Source organism: Labrus mixtus, chromosome 21 (genome assembly GCF_963584025.1).
Source record: "Labrus mixtus chromosome 21, fLabMix1.1, whole genome shotgun sequence".
Taxonomy (NCBI): Eukaryota; Metazoa; Chordata; class Actinopteri; order Labriformes; family Labridae; genus Labrus; species Labrus mixtus.
This window is the reverse complement of record NC_083632.1, coordinates 3,341,242-3,362,089: the sequence shown is the minus strand read 5'-3', so window position 1 is coordinate 3,362,089 and position 20,848 is coordinate 3,341,242. Positions and strand designations below refer to the sequence as shown.

General features: G+C 41.0%; 1 protein-coding gene and 1 long non-coding RNA gene across 3 annotated transcripts in view; one reads left to right on the top strand and one right to left on the bottom strand.

Annotated features, from left to right (window-relative positions):
• Positions 1–3,395, bottom strand: part of thrab (thyroid hormone receptor alpha b) — a 167,625-nt gene extending 164,230 nt beyond the window's left edge. The window contains exon 1 of the mRNA XM_061028425.1: positions 2,896–3,395. The gene's annotated coding sequence lies outside the window, so the exon portion shown is untranslated. The remainder of the gene's footprint in view (positions 1–2,895) is intronic.
• LOC132955552 (uncharacterized) overlaps positions 1–20,848 on the top strand; it is a 735,720-nt gene that overhangs the window by 322,322 nt on the left and 392,550 nt on the right. The gene's annotated exons all lie outside the window — the stretch shown is intronic.

Genomic DNA, 20,848 nt, shown 5'->3' with positions numbered 1-20,848 from the left:
GAAACCATTTCAAGTGAAGGGGAAAAGTCAAGTGTATGCATGAACAAACATCCACTAAAAGTTTTTCCTATAGGTTTATTTAATTATTTCCAAACTTGATACTTTTTTAACTCCATCTTTTCCCCTCTTCACAGCCTACTCTTCTCTTATCCCTGGAGAAAACGTTAATACGTGAATGGCGGATTTGTCCGTGGCTAATAATCAACCCGGGGAGAGAACACTGCAATTTGAACGCGTGGTTAATGATTAATGAACGGTGGGCATCTGGGGCCCGACCAGCTGATCTGACATAAATTAGTCCTATATTTAAGCCTGTTTTTGTGTACAGGGGGTTTAGCTTTACATACATTTACATTATAGCAACATTATTAACCCTTAATAGTTAATTAAAATGCATATGAAGGATGCATGGTTACTAAAAGTGCACACATGACTTCCTGTTCTGTCTTCTTTCTTTAAATTAAGACTGCAACCTCTGGGAAGTTTGCAAAGACATTCAGACGTCAACAAGTCCAGATGCTTTGAATCTGCAACGCTGTCGATGGAAAATCCATACACTCTGCCTTTTTTTTTTTTTTTTTTTTTTTTTAAGTAAGCCCCGGCGTGCCAGAGGGAACGCTTCTGTTTGCCAGCTTGATGAATTCAACTGCGAAAAGCATCCAGCTCTCAGACTGTCACTTTCTATCAGCTGCAGCGCGAGACGCCGCTGTGAGAATGAACGCAACTCAAGACGCTGGAGAAGGGCTATGAGCAACAACAAAAAAGGGCGGTTACATTTTGAGTGATTTAATTATTACAGTGCTGTAATGTGGGGATGAAGACCCTCGCACACAAACAGCTGCACACGCACTCACTGTCACCATTATGTTCATGTTGTGCTGTGGTCAATCATGCACCGAGATTATGTTCGTCGAGGATTTTCACAAGGTCTGAGTGAATGATTAAGTGTCAGAGGAGCCTGTCAGCAGCCAGTCCATGCACTGGGATTGACAAGGGAAGTTTGTCTTGGCAACTTTAAGCATTTTTAAGTTCTATTATTATAAGAGCGGGAACAGATGTGGGATTTTAGCAACTGATACCGACACCAATTTTAGAGCGGGAAAATTGCCTGATTGCCAAATATGGATGCTGAAAAATGTCATTTCCAGGCAGCAATGACATTTTCTACATAGATATGTCACCAATTTTAAGCAGCAAAATGAGCATGCAAAGGTAGCCAGCAGGATTCTTAAAGAGTATTTAATTCATAAGTTGATTATCAGAGCAGACAGTCTCAGTTGTGCATGTGCTGAAGACAGTGCTCGGAGTCCATGCTGTCTCTGTGTGCTGGGAAAAACAATGTCATGAAATCATCTAAATCAGAGGTTCTCATCTGAATAACCTCAGGACCCACCACCACCAACTCTTACCTCCACCCAAATGTCTGTTTATTTCTCAACCAATCAGATTTTTTTTTTTTTTTTTTTTAAAACGAAGCAACAGTACAAAACATGTTTATGTGCTTCACAGACTTTTTTTAACACCATTTTTTCCCCCAGTCACACTTCTTCTGAAAATGGATGAGTGACCCACCTTTGGGTCTTGACCCACCAGTTGAGAAACCACTGATTTAAATCACTCCGAGCATTGCTGTCTGCACTGTATGTTCTGTAGCATGTGTTTAAAACAAACCTACGATACAGACATACTGGTTGCAGATCCCTCACCCATATCTGCTAGATAATACTGCCCAGTTGATATATCAATCAGTCTCTTATTATCAACAATGCATTAATGTTATGCCATTTGTAAAGTAAGTTCTTTCAGTGTTGTCATCCAGCAAGAACTGCAAACATTTTCACTGAGTTGCCCTCTACTTTTTGGTGACGTTCCTCCAAAACAAACCTTTTCTTTTCCCTGTACAACAAGTCCCAGTGTATGTGGTAATTTAAACCCCCACCAACACTCACTGTTTTGATGCAATGCACATTAAGCCTCCTCACTAGGACAGTCTGTTCTGGAAACCCTGGCAATTTCTGATCAACACAGCGCAAGCAAGATCAGACAGTGTCATCATGGGCTGCATGACACAGTGATAATTAACAGGAAGCAAAAATAGACTCATTAACTCTAAATGGCAGTCTGTGCACATCAGGGGCTAAGCTACACAGTTATATTACCACAGAGATGCATGGATTGTGTGAATGTTAATGACCCAATTTCCCCATGGCAGAGAAAAATGAGCACATGCAAGCTTGACTGGAGGTGGGCTTCCCTTCCTGTGCTGCAATAGTACTATTATAATGCTAATCCAATGAAAATGAGGGGGTCAGTATGCATTGAAAACACACTATAGGACAGCAAATTACGGTCAAGTAACCGAGTTGAAACGCTGCCAATAGGAGGAATATTACGGGTGAGTTATAACTTAAGACCCTTATCGATTACCTTTTTCTGAGTGTGTGTGTGTGTGTGTGTGTGTGTGTGTGCATGCGTGAGTGCAGCAGGCAGGCAGGCATAAATCCAAGTTCAGGCCTGTGTGTGTGTGTGTGTGTGTGTGTGTGTGTGTGTGTGTGTGTGTGTGTGTGTGTGTGTAAGCAGCACATGATAGTTCAGGCATAACACAGTGCAAGAGAGCAAAAAAAAAAAAAAAAGGGGCAGCATTACCGTTATGCAGTAATATCCGGTAATGTTACACTGACAGCGACCTCTCAGCAGAGGGAAAACGTCAACAATAGTGGAGTAATGGCTGCAGATAAACGAGGTTAAGAGCCTGAATGCAGCACCATGGACACGGTGTGTACCTTGGCTGATCTGTCAAACGAGCAGCAGCACCAGCAGCAGCAATGCCCGGGCTACTCAAGCTAGCACCGCCACACTACTGCACGGCGGAGCCTCAAAGATAACGACACTTACCGGCGGTTCACCCCCCCACGCAGCGTGGACAACCAGCCACGGGTTTTTGGTTATGAGGGCGGTAATGAAGCGGGAGAAAGTCAGCGGGGCTCCTCCGGGTTTCTGCACGAGTGTAGCGGCGCTGAGTGGTTCCACGTCCCCCCCCTCTCACACTCACTCCGAGCCGGGCTCCTCCGCTAACGCTGCTCCGCCTCGCACTGTCAAAATTATCTCCCTCCTCCTCCTCCTCTGCCTTCTCTCGCAGCTCCTCGTCCTCCGTCTTGCAAAGCTCAAACGTGGGAATAATAGTTTGCGTCCCCTTCTTCTTTTTTCCTTGCTGCCTTTCCTTTAGCCTACAGGAGCGTTTGGACGGGCTGCAGCGACAGGAGGGAAAGAACCGAAAAAGAAATACTACACGCTCGCTCCTCCCTCCCTCCGCTTTATGTACAGTACAGTCAGACTGTGTGAGCACTTATTAAAACTATCTACCGCTCTCTACAGGAGTACCACTGTAAAGCACACACTGTACACACAGACACATGTCTTCGTCCCCCTTTCCTTTCCTCTGCTCTGCTTATTTATTGACTTCATTACCAGTGTGCTCATGCCCCATCCCCTCCTCCTGCCTCCTCCCCTCTGTGCAAAGGTGAGATCAGTCCACCTTGTGTGAGGTACATGACACGTTACTGATGAGGTAATATGACTGGGGAGTTGAAAGCTGACAAATATTCTCAACAAATGATGTGTAAATGTAGGCTAAGTAAGCAAAATATGCATTTTTTTTTAAATAAAGCTAAAACAGCAATATCAGTCTACATTTTATAAGATTCAGAGGCGGGAAAGTAGGTCAATTAACCAATTAGTCAACAGACAGGTTGTTGACAACAATTATGAATATTTTTTATTAGAGCTTCTCAAACAAATGAGGATTTTGTGCTTTTCTCCAATGGCATTGCAGTAAATAGTTTATTTATAGGCCCATAAAAAGCTATTTAAATTATTTCCATCCATCAATTAATCGTAAAATCTCTCAAATTAAACAGGAGTGACTACAACCTGAGGGATCTTATTCTATTAGCTTGTTTTATCCAAACATCAAGTCAAACCTCCTCAAAAATAATAAGTTAAAAATCATATAATGAAAAGCATCAAATACTCTCAGTCTATTTTGGTTAAACCTTTAGCTATATGAAAAATAATTTATCCAACTGATTGATCAGCTAATCGTTTAAATCCCTATAGATTCTGACACACAATTTAAAAAGTGCTCAAATAATTGAATAACTGAATTGTAGAATTGTAGAAATAATTACCCAAGTAGTTTATGGGTCAATCATAAATAATCATTTTGAGACAGGGGAATGGATAGAGTCAGAAACAGGGGAGAGAGAGAGAGGGTGGGGAATGACATGTGGGAAAGGAGTCACAGATTGGATCCAAACCCGGGGGCAGACCGCCAAGAGGACTACGGCCTCTGTACATGGGGAGCACGCACTAACCACTACTACCGGCACCACCTACCAGGATGCTTTAAATTACAAAAATGGTATTCCTCAAAATGTGCTTTCATATCTTTGATTTGTATTTACCAACAGGCCAAAAACACAAAGATGTTCCATTAACAATGGAAAAAACAAAACACAGCAGGTAACCAGTAAATGTGCAGCAACAACCAGCAAATGTTTGGTGGTTTTACTGGAAAAAATGCCATAAGAAGCTAATAAACAAAATATATAAACAAAATAACTGATAGTTGGATAAATTGTTGCAGCACCTTTGCATAGGTGTAAATTAGTGGACACAATAGTTAAAAATAAAAAGACAAATTACTCATTAAAATGTATTTTCAACCATAATCTTGATGCTTTTCCAACAGTGAGACAAGACTCAATCCAGGCACACCATTTCATGGACAGTATGACCATTATTATTTTTTTAAATTACACTGACAAAGCAATACAGTTCACTCTTTTTGATGACAGCACTGTGACAGTATATGATATTGATTTTTGTCTGCAGTTGCAAAGGCTGCTGTGCATCATTCAACATATTTAATGGCACCTAAAAAAAAATCAATAACTGTATGGACAGATCGAAGGAAAGATTGAAGTGGATATTATTCACCTTTGTCATCATATCTTCATTCAATTTAAACCTCGAGGGATAATATGATCCACTTATTTTGATCGAAATCAATAAGATGAAAAACAGCTGTATAAACGGAGCATCCCCTCCCTCTACAAAATGACCATAAAAGCTCAAATAGGCCGAAACCGTTGAGGATCCTGAATTTAACGAAGCCAAGGAATCCCTCAAACATATGGCAAAGTGATCGCTCTTTATATTCATATATAAAGAGTGAATTCCAATCGACTGCAGGCATTGCTTACTGTATGAAATAATGCTGTGATTCAAAAGATTTCTGCCTCCTCTGCACACTCTCAGAAGAAATTTGGTGCCGAGTGAAAAAAAATAAAAGTGTGACGATATGAGCCTCAAAAAGAGATTTTTCTGTCACGAATCAAGCAGATAAATACGCAGGAAATCACCAGCTGTGAGTGGGACACAATCTTCCAGCTCTGGATGCCCAGAAAGTGTGACATTTTACATTTGATGGTTTTCAATTTGAAGAGATGGAGGGGGGAGTTGGAAGAGAATAAAGGTTCATTTTAAGTGCAAATGCTGCAACACACATGAAAGATTCCATTCAACCATCATCAGTGTCAGTGCGTCTATGTGTGTGTGTGTGTGTGTGTGTGTGTTTGTGTGTGTGTGTGTGTGTGTGTGTGTGTGTGTGTGTGAAGGCCTGCACTAAAAGTAGACATTTCTCTGTATGGGATGGTATAGACTGCAGGAAGATGCTATTTGATTACATGCACGGTTTAATCACCGCTTCGATTTTCCAGGAAGAGTCTCCTCCAAAGAACAAAGCAGATCCACCAAGTTAGAAAAAGAAGAAGACACATTGAGGACTCTCACATGCTAATGAGTTAACTCTGCTTTTGATCGCGTATCTCTCCCGATAGCTCGCTGCATTCATGCATGCATGACTCACAGTGATGAAGCCTCTAACTGTAGAGAGACATTGGGCTTTATGCCAAAGTACTGCAACACATTTTACAACATATTAGCTACCAGCAGCTAACTCACTTTTAGCTAACATGGTGAATAACTAATTCCTTTCTAAAGCTGTTTTCACATTATGCACACCTGAAAATATCTAGATAACTTCAGGAGGTTAGCTCTTGAGTAACATGTTGTTCTTTACCTTGAAAGATTGCTGGATGTCCAAATCCAGTGTCTCATAACAAAGAGTAAGGTCTTTTACCTGCTCTTTTATAGAGAGTCTTGAAATAACATTTGTTAAGAACTGGCGCCAAACAAATAAAGATTGATTGATTTAATTTGACTATGAATCGAGAAGTGGTTGAATGATAACCATTTGATTTTTTATGTTTATATGGTTTACACAACTAAATATGCGCTTTTGAGCCACCATGATCACAAATATAACCACGATGTTTATGTCCATCTGGTGCACATAGGAGTTTTTAATAAACTCCAGATCATCATCAAGATTTATATTTTGATATTCACTTCCCTATTTTTTCTACATTTTGTGCACAAGGATAATAAAGTATGTTAGAGGTTAAATGCAGATTAAGATCATGGTCATGGTTTTTGGACGAAGTTACAGTTAGTTGCTGTTAAGTATACTGAAAGAGAAATGGTGTGCAGGAATATTTAGTTCTCCTAATGACCTTGAAGCAAATCCTTCCCATGTAGGAAGGTTCAGGAAGGTATAGTTCATAGTCCTTTGTCTCTGAAAAAGAAAATGCTTCTTTGAATTGATCTGTACCTAAAATTTGGACATTCCAGTCTGAGTTAGCATTTTTCCTTACAGCGTAAAGGTACATGTTGTCATTCAGCAGTTGCATGTACAGAGACCACATCCTATCCAAGCACATGATCTAATACTGTCTGTTGTTTACATGCCCCTAGATGAATTCAAAACAGCTGTGTGACATGCACCAACATAATGAAAACATTATGCATTCATCTACCTCAAGGACTTCCTGTCAGCACCAACATATGATATGGAATGAGTTTGATTAACTTCCTCATGGATGTTTATGGTTTTTTTATGGTTTTCAAGTATTTATCGTTAGTGGGTTTCTCTTTACAATGAAACAGCTAAATAACAATGTAATGTTTGTTAAATGCATTTATGTTGGACAAATAGTATGCGCAGAGAGAACTGAGACATAGAATAACAAGGACAAATATTTAATCAAATTTCTTGTTTAATGAAAAGGTTTGACGTAGTCCTTTCCATTGATTGTAAGTCACTTTTGTCCAGTTAATTCAAAGCGACAAACTCCGGTGTTGAGAAATGAAGCCAATGCAGAAGTGCAAAAACCTGCAGTTCATCGAGTGTCCACTTGAGGCTGGCTGCAGAAGTCACAGAAAAGCACTGACAGACACGGCTCCATTACTTTTTACTGAATGTTTTATATTTGAGATACAGGGAGTCAAACATTTGGAAAATAGCGTCGGTGACGTCAACGACACTTTTCTGAACAGTTAAAAGATTTTAATCATGGGGCGCTGGTGGCGCAGTGGTTGGTGCGCGTGCCCCATGTATGGAGGCTTTGGTCCTCCAAGCAGGCGGCCCAGGTTCAAATCCCACCTGTGGCTCCTTTCCTGCATGTCATTCCCTACTCTCTCTCTCTCTCCCTGATTTCCAACTCCAAATCCACTGTCCTATCTCTCCATTAAAGGCACAAAAAGCCCAAAAATAAATCTTAAAAAAAAAAAAAAAAATGTCATCTTGAGCGCTCGAACGGCCGCACAAAAAAGCTCAGAGAGCTCGGAAGTAAAGACGCTGGGTGCTGAGCTTTTTCTCCGGATGGCTGCTTTCTGCTGAAAACGCTCGCTTCTCATTGAAAACAATTAAAAAATGATGCTGGACACGGGGCTTCAGGGTCACATGAATGTTTGTACCAAATTCCATGTCAAATCTACAACTTATGAATAAAAGATAAGACACTTCTCTCTCTCTAAAACTGTCTATGATACAGTGTCTGACTTACTTTAATTTGCAAAGGTGTTGTAGTTTTGGTGATTGTATAACTTGAAAACATTGACATTTTAAGAGCCACTCTGTGATTAAATATCTGAACCTTAAAAGTTGCTAAGAATACAATCATCTTTATTGTTATTGCACATAATAACATAAAATAGCCAACACTGATGCTGCCAACCTCCAAGCCTCCGGTGTCCAATCAAGTTCATTAATTAACCGCCCATCCTCCAGCGCAGCCTTACTTCTGGCAGCGTATTATAAATGTCACTCTAGTTCCAACATTGGCACGGAGGGTTGGCACTGGACGCGAGTCATAAAGCGCAGTATGGTCCAAGTGAACGTTATTCCTGGAGAGAGATTGGACTGTAAAGGAGCTAGAGGACGTTGCCATGGAAAGGACATCTGGCCTCAAGAAGGGGAAGATACGTGAGCGAGTGCAGGGGATAGACAGATGGATAATAGCTCCTATATATGGATCTAGTCCCACCACAGACAGCAGGAAAATATGGACGCATCATCTGGAAAGTCATTTGGGTTTACCATTCTCCACCATTACTGAAGCATCAGTATTTAAATGAAGTCAAAGTGGGAATATTAACACAGCTAAATTGTCCTCCAGTGTTTTCTACATGCATGGTGATTTCTTCATTTGGTTTGGTGTTGTTTAAAAATGTATCGCCTGCAAGCTAATATTGGCACAATAAACTGTACATGAAGGCAAACAAAGGAGAAAAAATCTTGCAATGCAGAAAAGTAGACTGCAATAAAAAAAGATAATGTACTTTCAATGATCTATGTGATATTGCTGTGGTGCATGTAGTTGCATTAATTAGTTTTAATTGTTTATAGGGTGTGGTAAATTGCATGTGTGTATACTTTTAATGATTTTTTTTCTTGTCTTTGAAGCTCAATGTTCAACTGAATTTAAAACAAAAAAACAAAGCTCAGAGGTCTGCTGATATGGTTTAATTTGTCTTTAATCAAGAAATAAAATTCAGTTAAAGTTTTACATTTTGTCATCCAGCTTGACCTTCTTCCAACACTGACTATCACCTGTCTGGTGAAGCTAAACATACTGTATGTTATCATTCTGCTTGGTCAGTAAGGTCTCCATTTATTTGATCATTCAAAAGTTGATCTGCTAATAATTACGCATAGAGAAGAGTAATCACTGATAATTAGAAGAAGAATCTGTCATTTTGATTAAATGTATTAAGTTTGTCAGATTCTTGATTTTTAGAAGCGGCTAGCATTTGCACATTTGCATACTAGACCTATGTTTCAAAATATTCGATTTTCTGATTGGAGTGCTCTCCTTGTGATGATATTTCCATTTTATGATTGTCAGCTCAGCTTCATTATCATTTGTAATAAATCCAGGATAGATAACCTCCAAAAGCAACAACTGAACGCAGGATGCATGTTTTGTTTTTGGCCTGAAATTGCCACAGAAAGTGGTTTAAAGTTGTCTTTTAAAAAGGTCATACCTCTCCTCTTATTTTCCTTTAATGTCCTTCTTGTTTGCTTTTGTATTCTTGACCCTTTCACTGATTGTGTTCCTATGTTGTTGGTAAAACAACAAAAGGTAAAACCTGACTTTAATGGCAGACTGCACCTGTGACATTTTCCAGCAGATCCTCCTCCAGAAAAACTACGACTACCAATGAGCCGCCTAAGCCTTTCTGAATATGAATGTGGCGCCTCTAAAGGAGCTTTAGATCGCTATGCTACACTTTCCAATAAGCCCCATACGTTTTTTTTCATCATACCTCCTTTGTCCAAATGCAAACAAGTGAGAGTTAATCAAACAAATGACTGTCAGGGCCTGATACTGGAGAGGCTCTGCTCTGAATAATGGATCAGTCCATCTGCAGCTTAAAGGCACCAGAACCTCCTCCAGCACACGATGGAGTCCTCTGCAGATTGAAGTTAACATGTCGTTAGCGCACACACCACTGCTTTAAAGGTTATGTGGCGATTCATATTAATCGACAGTGACTGAGAGAAATGTTGTTTTCCGAGATGTAAAGGCAGACCTTCATTCATTCTCACTGTGATAGAGGCCGTAAAGAGGATTGTTAGGTACCATTTTCTTAATTGTACTTTATGGAGACATGGATGCTTTAAATGTCTAAAGCCTGGTAATTTACACTGAGAGAGGCATATTTTTATTTACATCATTTAGAGAACAGGTTTGAAGAGGAGCTGGAAGGCCTAGTGGTTATGTCACATGCCACATATACAGAGGCTATAGTCCTCATCACAGCGGCCGTTGGTTTGAATCAAACCTTGGCCCTTTGCCTTTTTGTATACAGTCCGGCGGTTTGAGCTAGCTTGTTGCTAGCTTATCCAACGTAGCTCGGATCGGAAATACCGCCGGGAGGACGATCATTGGTATGGTGTAAATGATGTACTAAACATCTGGTTAGTATGCAGTGTACTGGTTGAGTATGTAGTAGGCAGTTTAAGTATGAGCTTTCAGACACAGCCTTTGTTAAACTGGTTTGCAGAGGGGGACTAACAACAGTCTTCGGTCCTCTTTTCAGGTTAACTTCCAGAAGTCTGTGCTGATTACACATCGCTCCTTTTTATATGCCAGTTAAACTTGATGCAGCCTGCATACAACTCTATCTCCATTTTATTGATAAAAACACTGCCAAACATTGCCGCCGATCCGTCGTCACCCTAGTTTTTGCGGTGTGTCCAGCTCCGTCGTTACCCTTCGGCCCCAGTTGGCCTTTTTTTGGCCGATTCCAAATGTTGAATCGGCGTGAGTTGTCGCGGTTGGGGGTAGGAATCAATCTGATTGGCTGTTCAGCTAAGCGAAACAGGAGAGCCAGTGCACTGGAAGAAATACAGAAGCGCCTCTTCTATTCTTGTTCCACTAATAAAACACCAAGGGCTAGCAACACCAGCACCATTTTCAACTTTTTATCAGACGTTATTCTTTATTAGAAGTACCTATAATACGAGTGGTGAGCGACAGCGGTGAGAAAATTGTCTTCTCGTATCACAACGACGGTTTATTTATCTGCGTTCTTCCTCGTCCTCTTCCGGTTTCCCTTTTTTGGAATGACGATTACAGACTACCGGCGCCTGCTGGCATGGAGAGTTATTGCCTCTCACGCATGCGCAGAACGTACGCTACAGCCCCAGCTAGTGGTGGATGGCTGCATTACAGCTTAGACGCAACATTTAACCGACATTAAACTATTAACAGTTAGTTCAACCAACTAGGAATTCTGGTGCCGACTACAGCGAGGATGGCGGTGTTTAATCGTTTTGTTGGCTAGTTGCACACAGCCCTACTCTGTGGTTTGATTTGTTTTCACAGTCGTGATTTCAGTTGATAAAACATGAAGGCTGCAAGGCTTGGAGTTGTTGAGTTTTGTTTAAAAAAACTCAGCAAGATAATGAGATACCCACGACTGACAACAGACTCACTGTGAACACTGAGAGAAACAAATCACTTCTTTGTTCACAGCCTTTACTCTTCAGCTAGCCTTGGTGATTAAGATACCAGATCCAAATTGTTGAGCAAAAGTAAAAGTCAGGTTTACCATGAACCTGCATCATTGGACAATAACATGAATGCATTTTGGATATCATTGAGTTGAGTAGTATCACTGTTTACCATCTCTACTATTGTTCAGAGTCATGTTTGTATCTGCCATCCCAACAGGATGTCCATCTCATTGATAAAATCAGTTACGACTCCTGTGCCCTTCCTTTATTATTCTTGTATTTGTTGGTGTGAAGAAGAAGAATCTGAACACATTTTTTTCTCCTCATGTAGCTGCCCTAAACAACTACACTGAGAGTTTCCAGGAGAACGTGTGGTGTTGTAAAGGAGAGGAGGCTAAATGACTTAACCCAGAACAACTCTTTTAAACCCTCCTGCAGGCTCCAGGCAGTGTTTCCTCACACTGTGTTCTGCTCATACTCCTACCTCACAGCTCACAACACTTGTTATTTTTAGTTAATTCTCACAAACTTGTTGCTACAGGCTAGTGGTTTTGTAACACTTACACAGTCTATATAATTAAATTGAAGTAGTCAAAAATTACAATCTCCAAATGTGAGGTGCAATTTTAACAGCCAGGTCAGGAGAATCTCCGGAGGAATCCCCCTGAAATTATCTAGATATTTTCAGGAGTGTTAATGAGAAAACGTCTTTAGATGCGATTGCATTTACATCGTCCTTTTTCCAGCAACTCCTACTGCACAGTTTCCTTCAAACTGTTTAATTTAACAATGAAAGTGGTCAAATGTAATTCAAAGTGTGAGGACAGAATGCCCCATTACTCATGCAGTTTGTGTAATCTTTCATCCTGTTTGTAAAGCTTTTGGAATATGAGTGTGTGTGTGCAGGTAAATGAACCGTGCAGGAAAAGCCATTAAGTAACTTTGGTAGACACAACAGTAGATGTTCATTGGTATCATAAGGAAGCTGGTGCACACTGGTGGTGAGATGAAAACATAGAAACTCTTCTTACATGATTTAAAGAAGCCGCAGTGCGTGGTTGGGTTGGTAATCGATGGGAGGAGAGCTCAGGGATCAGCAGCAGGACCACCTGGGGTCAGATTTATAAGAAACATATGCCTACATAAACCGTGCATGCAGCATTTCCCACACATGAACCAGTTTTGAAGATACCCCAATGTGTGGGGAGATGGTGGTGAGAGTCACAGGCTCTAAATATCAACACACATGTTTCAAAGCCTTTTAGGAGGATATATGACGGAGATGAAAAGTAAAGAAATGGGAGGTTTCTAAAAAAATAAACAGAACTTTGTCAGACAATTTCAGTAACTGGGTTTTTAACAGCAGTTGACAATTTAAAAAGAAAAACATCTTCTATCAGTGTATTCATTGTCCCCTTGTGCTAATAATCTTGTAACTTCATCTATTATTTGTTAGCAATACACAAAGTCTGTTTTGATTACAGTGCCATTAATAAATCATTGATTACCTGTCTGACATTTAATCATGAAGATGATATCATCAGCCACACTGGTACGGCTGAAGGCCCCCTAGTGGCTGTTTTGGACCGCAAACCAACAGGTGTTGCAGCAATGGAAGCAGGCGAGAGAACTGGTTCAGATAGAAGTGATTGTACCCGACCTAAAAAGCCTCTGCATGTTTCTAATAAGCTCCACGAGCAGAAACGTGCTCAAACTAGGATCAATATTGGAGATGCTTTTGAAAAATGGAGAGAGGTTAGAACGCAGAAAAGTTTACAGACCCATGCAGAGCTGGATAAACACTGAAGCTTCAGAGTCCACCACATGGCGACCTGAGTGAGCATCGACTCTAGAGAGGAGGGGGGGAGAGACAGCTCTCTACAATGTTTTGAATTTAGACTGCAGTACCCATTTTAAACACTAGGGGCCAGAGTTACATATTGCTCCATTCTAACCAAAGACCCAAGCTTGGACCTAAAACCAGGATTCTATTGTGTGCAACTCCACTTTAGTAAAAATACAAGATATACTTTATTAATTCCTTTGAGGGGACATTTTATTTACACTCTGTTATTGAGACATGCTACACACACAGAGGACTTGAGCCGGCGACCCTCTTGGTTCCCAACCCAAGTCCCTACAGACTGAGCTATTTAACACATTATCAAACAAAATGGCCAAGAACACAAACCAGGCGGGTACTAAATTGATAACACAATATAATTTGAAAGCAGAGGTTAGCTTATAAAAATGTATTTTTCAAGCAGACAGGGTTTGCCCAAACACAAAGGACACAGAGACATTCAATAGAAGCTGCATTATGTGTCCAAACATCCAATGAGTCTCTAATAAGGTCCATGAACCACTGCTCGTCATGTAAATCACAGCATGTATTGTGCTCACTAAATTACTGCCCCTTTGAACGTCCAATGATTTTACAATATGACTGAATGATAGTCTTCATGCACTGTAACCATGGCAGCAGAGCTGAGGGTTCAGCTCCAGTCATCGTTATGAGACCATGCGGTGTTAACCTAAGTTTGTTTCTGAACCCTGTGATCCTGCTAACAAGGTCAGTGATCACAAACTCGTTCATGCTCTTAAAAACCTCTGAATGACTCCGCTGTGCATTTGGTTCTAGTTGTGTTGGATTCTGTGTTGTCCCTTGTTTGACTGGAGCCCCCCTGAAACCTTTCATCACAACAAGATTTATATCTGGATTTAGACACAAACAGCTTATCTTTGAAACATATCCCCAAACTCATTTAGCAAACTCCTCAGCTGTCCGCGCTTGTTTCATCCCTTTGTGCCGCGCTCCTGAGGAAGCTGACTCATGTTCATCATCGCAGTGGGACATTTGCATTTCAGGCCTATTTTTCATCCCATCTATTTTTCCCTCCTCAAAGGAGAGGCACTTTGATGTCCCTCAAATCTCATTATGGCTGCGGCTCAGCACCGGCACAGACTGATTCCCTCTGCTTTCTGCAGTGACGGGGAGGAAATGTGGGAGGCAAAAATCCCTGTGGAGCGCAAACCGAATGGATACAGCCGGTCACGAGGGGAACCCTTTGAAATGCACAGCGCCAAGAGCCTCATTCCATCATGGAGGCGTAGCCTGTTTAGCGGTTATTAGTAAGACCCAGTGTGACAGGGAGCTGTGGTAACCTTGAACACAGGACACATGCAACTGATCACACAAAACTCAAAACTCAATCAGTGGAGTATAATCTAGTGCAGAATAACGTTAAAGCTGCTACATTTGATGTTTAATATTTAAAATTGGTCAATAATTCAATCAGATTTTCCTTTCTTTTGATCTTGTCTCTCCAATCTCCTGTTATCGGGGTGAAAAATACAGAGGCCGACAGAAAATGCGCTGCTAAGGCCCAAATACTTTCCACTACTGCAAATTTGTGGCAGATAGTGGTCGAAGGCAAAAGACAATTTCAACCAAAATCTTAAAAAGTGTATCTGAAGAAAATGACCAACCCTGCCTTTAACAGTTGACACTCTTTAAAATGCAAAAGTCAGAACTTATGCAAAAGTTTAATACAAAAGCAACGACAAAGTCACACTGCAAACTGATCAAAACGTACTGCAACCACATGAATAGTGCAAAATGAAAAAACGCATGCGGAAGAAGAGTGCTTAAAAATCCTGTCTCCCTGACAGCAGAGGCTTTAGGCTTTTAAAACAACGATACTGAAATGATCAGTTTGTCACTGATGGTCTAGATTGCTTTTGTAGCTCACAGATAGGCATCATAGTAACTTCAGCGTGTTTCATAACCGGCTAAACAGAAAATTAAATAACCAAATCATCAAAACAGTCCAGTAAACACGGGAGCCTCCCGTCTTCACCACTCTTTACTCCTCTGTCTCTGAAGAACGTTCACGTCTGCATATGAACTTGAGTGCAAGGTTTCCTCCTTGAACTCTCCACTGGACTGAATAATTCATCATATAAATGCTCTGCTCAGACTCCACTTTGTTCTACAGATCATTGAGTGTAATCACAAACTACATATAAAGTAACACGACTGATTTAAAGAGCAACGGCTGGATTAATCAGGACATTTTAGACGAATCAGCTTTTTGTGTAAGTATGTCGCATTAAGGGGGCGACTTACTTCCTGAATGCACACTGTTCAGCTCACAATGAGCAACTTTATTAAGGGCAACGTTTCGATTTCCAAGGGACCCTGTTAAATCTCGACTTTCAGCCCCATGCATCTGTGGTTGTTGTTGTTACAACTTCATGACTCTTCATCTTTGTCTAGTTTTTTGTCAAAATGTCAAAGGTGTTAGCCTTGACAATCCTAAATGATATCTTAAATGAAAGCAGCTCTACAGGGGGTCTGTAGCACCTGGATAAGTGGAGATGGGACCCATGAAATATTAACCAACACATTTCTTACACTTTAATCCATCTTGAAAACAGCACATATACAAACCAAGTGCTATTATATTTGATCTTCATTCATCATCCTGTTTTTCACAACAATCCTCTCACTCTGACAGCAGCAGTGATTACGCAGCCGGTGTGGAACAGACTTTCAGAGAGAGACAAAGTGATCTAACTTTGGCATGGAAGTCTATTTGTGTTTGAATGTTTGCAACTGCACAGCGTGATTACGTCCAGCCAGCTGCCAAACCCCGCTGGTCAACCATGATGTGCAGCTCATTACATGTCAGGAACATCACACCGAGCGTGAACATCAGCGGGTTTTTTTTTTTCTTTCTTTCTTTTTTAAAACAGGCAACATATGGAAACATGGCCACAAGAGATGGAGATGCAAACAAGCTGATTCTCTGGGTCTCCTGGGCTGGAATCGTCCAGAATATTTACAGGGAGGAGAACAAACATGTATGCAGCTCACTGCCTTTTGAATGGAGAGAACGCAACACAAGTCAGGGTTAAGAAGAAAGGCCTGGTCATCATCATGTCTTACAGCCTTTGGAAGTGTAGCTTGAGAAAGTAAGCATGTTCAGATGTTTTCAAGTCTCTTTTAACATCCACAGAAAATAGAGTGAAGATAAACATTCAAAACTCTGTAATTTAAAATTAAATTTAAAAACTCATCATGGTGTCTGAACAAGTGGCGATCCCAGATCCTGTTGGGCCCTAGGCAAAAATCAGTTGGGGGGGGCCCTCCAACCAGTCTTCATCGCCATTATGTCTACCAGCCGATGCTTACTCCTCTTCCAAAAACATTTTTCTGTTTCTTTTACTCTTCTACAGGCAGATATGATGCTGTCAGATGGGGGGCCCCTTAGGGAGGTTGCTACTGTCATTGCAAAATTTGCACATTTGGCCACTGCTTTGGTTTTCTACAATTCTACAATTCACTTAGCAGACGCTTTTATCCAAAGCGATGTACATCAGAGAGTAAGAACAACACAAGCAAGGATCTAGAAAAAAGGGAACAATGTCAGTAAGAGCAAACGATCAGCTTTGAGTCTGATTGGACACACAGGTGCTGACAGGAAGTGACCAGAGGCAAAGCACAACATTGAGGGCAGTTCTTGAGAGCTCTAATCAGTATAGAAACCATCTTATAAGTCATCGTTATCAAACAAAAACCATCGTCATTACCATCGTCATCATCAATAATATGGAGACCATCATCATTAAGTTAGTAGGTATTCATGAAAGAGCTGGGTCTTTAGCTTTGTCTTAAAGGTGCAGAGGGACTCTGCAGATCGGTTTTAAGTTTGTGCTTTAAGTCTGCTTGGGGCCCCCCTACTGGTCTGGGGCTGCAGGAGCTGGGGATCGAACCTCCGACCTTCCAGTTAAGAGACGACGGACTCTATCAACTGAGCCACAGTGGTGAACGATAATGGTCACAATACCTTGAATTACACATTTAGGAGGCTATTGTGTGTTTGGGTTTCTAATTGCTTTAAAAATGTGCAGCTGAGATTTTGAGGCTGTGAAATAACGGCCTTCATACACACTTTTTCTTTCTGTCTCTGAATCCTCTCACGGCCAGAATATTGACGTTTGCTTTTCCCTTCTTTTCCATTTCTCACGTAAACACTGAGAGCAAGCGTTTGTGTGTGTGTGTCCCTTTCCGCCTATTGTGCAGCACCCAATCTAAGTCACACACACACACACACACACACACAAGGACACAAAGTTTACTTTCACTAGATTCTGGTCTGGAGGCAATCCCAGAGTGGATCGACCTGAGACAGACGGGATGATTTGCACGGAGATGGTCATTGGAAGGGTTTTCAGGAAAGCAACGTCAACATGTGTAGCGACATCACATGGAAAAAACACACACACACACACACACACACACACACACACACACACACACACACACACACAGAAGAAGTAAGGACGTGTTTTGAGAGACTAAATAAAGCAAATGGAGGAGAAAGATTTGTGGAAAAGGCTCAAACGAGAAGAGAGGGCTTATGGGAAAATAATTATGAACAAAGGAAAGAAAAGACTTGTGGCTGGGGATCAACTAAAGCACACCGAGAACGTCTTCTTCTGTGCAACGTTTCAAAAGGAATGCTTTATTTCAAAGGTCTGTTGGCGTTGATGCTGAGCAGCAGCCTCTGTCCGTGCATTTAGATCATATTCCTAAACAGTAACAAGCTTTCCTTCTTGTTTTTTTTTGTACTATGAAGAGGGCCTCAGGGTGGTCGATAAATATCTTCGGGTATTCTTCTTTTGACTGCATGAAGGAGTTGAATATAAAGAAAAATATGTGAACCCTTGGAGGAGAAACTCAATAATAAAAAAAACAGATTTGTGGGTTTGTTATTGTGCTGCAGAGAAAAGAGGGCGAAATGTCTTCAACTTATTGATCGAGCATTGTGAAAAGCCTCGCATGTTCCCTCTGGAAATTAGCGTGTATCGTTCTGCAGTGGATTGTTAATGGCAGCTTCTAAAGGAGAGTGTTTTCTAATCAGTGTTTTACATTTGTGTAGGGAGGGAGGTGGTGGTCTGGAGGGACTGACCACCTAAATATATCAATAAGTGTCTGAATACTTGAGATAATAACGGCTGAATTAGAAGATAAGAGAAGGGTATAAGATCCCAAAGGAGATTAAAAAAATGAGCTCTGATTTGTAAACAATAACTTCAAGATTGGAGCGAGTCCAGCCCCTCTCCAGGTGTTTGGTTCCAGAACCTGTACTGTGCAATGAGGTGAGCCCAACTAAGTCTAGCTGGTAGCGCGCCACCTCCCGCACCAGCTCTGGCTTCTTCCCGACAGAGAGGTGACGTTCCACGTTCAGAGAACAAGTCTGCTGGGATTAGCATTCCCAGGCATCCGCCTACGACTACCACCCGGCTTGACATGCACCTGACCCCCATGCCCCTCCCTGCAGGAGGTGGGCCTACAGGGCGGCGGCTCCATGTCGTTGTTTCGGGCTCAACCTGACTGGGCCCAATGGAGGAGAGACCGGCCACACGACGCTCGCCTTAGAGCCCCAAATATAACTGGAAGTTTAGATGAGAGAACGCATCAAAATTGTCATCATTCAAATTTTGTTGTAAAAAATAAACTTGTGGTAATAGGATGCAGTGATTAGAAACTAGTATTTATCATGTATACATGGGTTCTTTTCTGTTGAATTGTATTTAATTATTTTTAGTATTTTGCATTTGTTATGTTCTTGCTGTTGTTTATGTTCTTCTGTGTTTGGTTTAGTTTGTTCTTGTTTTTGCTGTTTGTCAAAGCACTTTGTAAACCTGTGTTTTTAAAAGGTGCTATATAAATAAAGTTATTATCATTATTATTATTATTACTACAGAGATATGAATAATCAGGTTTCTCTGTGTGCATGTAAACGCTATATCCTGACTCTGATCAAAACCGTGATGAGGCTCATAACCGGGATACTCGAGTCTAAGTTAATGTGTGTATTTTGGCACGCTGATGGTAACGTTTAGCTCGACGCACTCCAGCGTGACTTGTGTTTTCAATCATATATTTAGCATATTTTAAAGAAAAACAATGTTTGTCTGTTCCATTATTTTGAAACTGAGACAGGTAAGATGAGGTTTTCTGCTTCCTGTTATCTCATTAACAGAACATTTGTTATTGAGAATAAAACAGAAAGGACCAAAATAAATCTTACACTGACGTATTGTCTCACACCTGCATTTATTAACTAGCAGCTCTCACATAGATTCAACATTTAAACACTAATCTGTAATTGTAGAAACAGATTCTTAAATAGAAGTGTGATGAATCTGCTCACAGACTTGTGACCTGAACTGTACAACACCTCTACTCTGCAAAATATAAATATATACATATAGAGAGAGAGTGCAGCAGAGAGCACACGTTATCCCAGATTCAAATTGAAAGAAGAGATTTCTTTGAACATGGTTGTATAACCTCTCAGGGTGCAATTGCAGTAATGTATGTGTTGACACAGAGCTGGTAATGGAACCATAATTGAAAAGTGGAAGAGAGCTGCGGCTCCGTGGGTAATGTTTCAGAGTGAGTCTGTCTATAATCGGGAAAAACGGACACTTCAGTGTAACAGCGGGATGAGAGATTTCAAAGCCTTGATAATAGTGAAGCCAACGGGACTGTTTGTGTGCAGACTACTGTACTGTGCGTCGCATTGTTTGCTCCCGCCATTAAGTGGTGCAATCATGCGAGCCTATGCATACAAATAACAACTGTAATAGCCAGACCATCATTTGTCCTCGGCCTATGGAGGAGAACGGCAGAATACACAAACACACCTCGTATAGAGCGTCAGTCTGTGGAGGATTTAATAAACCTTATAAACGGATGTAAACACGGGGCGATTCTGAAGCTGAAATCACAGTAAACACATTGGGGGAAGTTTTCCCCCCGAGATGATGCGAGTTCAAAGTTTGTTAAAGAAAGTTGAACACAAGAGAAGCTGAGAAGGTGTCAGCACTCTCTTCACATGTACACGTCTGCAGAACAGAGGGAGCACTTATTGGGAAACGCGGCTGCTTTAAAAAAAAAAAGAGTTAATGAATGAGTCAGCAGCGGCGGTGACAGCTGATTTGTTTTGATTTATTTGCACCCTCTTAAAATCTACATGTTTTCTCATCTGTTCAGCATGACAGCTAGTGTGAAAATATATTTGAGGAGTATGGAGTCAGGAGCTGCTCTGTGATTTATTTCCCTTAAAGGGGACATATTATTTAATTTTTTTGAACATTTATTTGGGTAACCTGAGTGTCTACTGACCCACAACATGTGAAATAAACCCATCCAGTCCTTTGTTTGTGGTCTACATAAGTCTTACAACACAGAGAAAAATGCTCTGTTTCAAATGTGCTCTCCTTGTGATGTCACAGTGGGATTCTGCTAAAAAAAAATCCCCTCCCCTCCCCTGGTATCTCCACCCATGGACTCCACCCCCAGCCTAGAGCAAAACTTTTGCGCATGTCGGCCATTTTTATTCTCGC